Source organism: Myotis lucifugus, unplaced genomic scaffold (genome assembly GCF_000147115.1).
Source record: "Myotis lucifugus unplaced genomic scaffold, Myoluc2.0 scaffold_1, whole genome shotgun sequence".
Classification (NCBI taxonomy): domain Eukaryota; kingdom Metazoa; phylum Chordata; class Mammalia; order Chiroptera; family Vespertilionidae; genus Myotis; species Myotis lucifugus.
In genome coordinates this window covers 25,542,570-25,545,564 of record NW_005871049.1, presented here as the reverse complement: position 1 = coordinate 25,545,564, position 2,995 = coordinate 25,542,570, and the positions used below count along the sequence as shown (strand labels likewise).

The following is a 2,995-nucleotide window of genomic DNA, read 5'->3' as shown; positions in this document are numbered from 1 at the left end:
GGACCAATTCCTAAAAATATACCCTTATTCTCTTTGCTGCAAGCTCCTGTTCGAGTCTTTTGATGCACACATGCAAAAGGACCAGTCCAGTAACATTTACTGGATTTTATGATGGGATTTACCCCAGCATAAAAAATTATCACATCTGTGAAACTCCCTCTTTTGGCTTTACATCATTCTCCAACTACTGCAGGGCTCTCTCTCTCTCTCTCTCTGTTCACCTTCAACTAATGTTCAGTAATGATAATATGATTGTTCCTCTTTCCAAATCCTATCCTTCAACATTTATACCAAGGATTTTGAAGTAGACTACATGTAGTGGGAGATAATAGAAGAGACTGGTTTTACTCCCAAGTTCAGGGATCTTTGTTCCTGGAAAAGGGAAAGCATTTGTGCTCAGCCTAGGCAATCACTCCTAAAGCAGTAATTCCTCTCTTCTCTGCAGTTTTGTTCCTGCAGTTTCAGTTACCTGCAGTCAACTGAGGTCTAAAAATACAAAAATAAAAATGCCCAAAATAAAACACTCATAAATTTTAAATTGCACATAATTCTGAGTAGCTTGATAAAAAATCCAGCAGTCTCAGTACACCTGCTCAGAATATAAATCATCTCTTTGTCCATACCTCCACACTGTATACCTTCCCTGACCATTACTCACTCAGTAGCTGTCTTGATTATCAGATCAACTGCCATGGTATCAAAGTGCTTGTGTTCAAGTAACACTTATTTTACTTAATAATGGCCCCAAAGCACAAGAGTAATGATGTTGGCAATTCGGATATGCCAAAGAGAAGCTGGAAGCTCCTCCATGAAGTAAAAAGGTAAAAGTTCTCAATTTAATAAGAAAACAATTGTATGCTGAGGTTGCTAAAATCTAGAGTAATCCAGTATCTTCTATCTGTAAACTGTGAAGACAAAAGAAAATCCTTCTCATTTTGCTCATAACTCAAAGTGCAAAAGTTATAGCCAGAGTGCACAATAAGTGCTTAATTAAGATGAAAAAGGCATTAATTATGTGCTAATTATGTGCATAGAAAATGTGAACAGAAAACATGTTCCTAAGATCTAGAACAAACTCTCCAAAATGTCATCTGGAATAAAAAAGACCCCAATAGCCACAGCAATCCTGAGAAAGAAGAATAAATATCAAGCTATATTACCAAGCCACAGTTCTCAAAACTGCCTGATACTGGCACAAGAACAGACATATAGACCAATGGAACAGAACAGAGAACCCAGAAACCGACCCAAGCCATTATGCTCAATAAATATTTGACAAAGGAGGCAAGAGCATACAATGGAGTCAAGACAGTCTCTTCAATAAATGGTGCTGGGAAATTTGGTCAGATACATGCAAAAAAATGAAACTAGACCACCAACTTACACCATACACAAAAATAAACTCAAAATTGATAAAAGACTTAAATGTAAGACGGGAAACCATCAAGATCCTACAAGACTCCATAGACGCGAAATAGCAGACATATGTCATAGCAATATCTTTATAGCTCCTAGGGAAATGGAGACTAAGGAGAAAATAAACAAAAGGGACTAAATCAAAATAAAAAGCTTCTGCACAGCAAAAGAAACCATCAACAAAACAACAAGAAAGCCCACTGCATGGGAGAATATATTTGCCAATGATGTTTCTGATAAGGGTTTAATCTTCAAAATTTACAGAGAACTCGTACAACTTAACAAAAGGAAGATAAATGATGCATTCAAAAAATGGGCAAAGGATCTAAATAGATACTTTCAAAAGAGGACCTACAGAAGGCCCAGAGACATATGAAACAAGCTCAAAGTCACTTATCATCTGAGAGATGCAAATCAAAACAAAAATGAGGTATCATCTCACACCTGTCAGAATAGCTATCATCAACAAATCAACAAACAAGTGCTGGCAAGGCTGTGGAGAAAAAGGAACCCTCCTGCACTGCTGGTGGGAATGCAGACTGGTGCAGTCACTGTGGAAAACAGTATGGAGAAAAAGTTAAAAATGGAACTCTCATTTGACCCAGTAATCCCACTCCTAGGATTATATCCCAAGAAACCAGAAACACTAATCAGAAAGGATATACGCACCCCTATGTTCATAGCAGCACAATTTATAATAGCTCAGATTTAGGAACAGCCTAAGTGCCCATCAGCAGATGAGTGGATTAAAATACTCTGGTACAACTAAACTACACCAAGGGTCCTCAAACTACGGCCCGCGGGCCACATGCAAATACAAATATTGTATTTGTTCTCGTTTTGTTTTTTTACTTCAAAATAAGATATGTGCAGTGTGCATAGGAATTTGTTCATAGCTTTTTTTTTAAACTATAGTCCAGCCCTCCAACGGTCTGAGGGACAGTGAACTGGCCCCTGTTTAAAAAGTTTGAGGCCGAAACCGGTTTGGCTCAGTGGATAGAGCGTCGGCCTGCGGACTCAAGGGTCCCCGGGTTCGATTCCGGTCAAGGGCATGTACCTGGGTTGCGGGCACATCCCCCAGTAGGAGATGTGCAGGAGGCAGCTGGTCGATGTTTCTCTCTCATCGATGTTTCTGACTCTCTGTCTCTCTCCCTTCCTCTCTGTGAAAACCCAATAAAATATATTAAAAAAAAAAAAAAGTTTGAGGACCTCTGCTATAGATGGATATGCCAGTGAACAAAACACCACTTTATGTGTTCTTACACTAGTTACTCGAATTTCTCTGCGCCTCCGTTTCCTCATCTGCACAACGAGGGTATGAACAGTAAGCAGTGCTCCCTTTTGTGGAGAGTAAAATAACTAAACACACATAAAGGGATTAACTAAATACATGTAAAGGGATTAACACGGTGCCTGCCTCAGTTCTTAATACATATCAGCTATTTTAATTAGCTAGCATTGCTATTACGACATTTAAGGTCCTTGCCAGGTAGCTCAGTTGGTTGGAGTATAGTCCTGATACTCTAAGGTTTGGGGTTTGATCTCCAGTCAAGGCACATGCAAGAAGTGGCCAATGAAT

At 39.2% G+C, this 2,995-nt stretch overlaps 1 protein-coding gene across 3 annotated transcripts in view; it reads right to left on the bottom strand.

Moving 5' to 3' along the window:
- The window catches only part of FSTL5 (follistatin like 5), a 579,511-nt gene that overhangs the window by 135,819 nt on the left and 440,697 nt on the right, over positions 1 to 2,995 (bottom strand). The gene's annotated exons all lie outside the window — the stretch shown is intronic.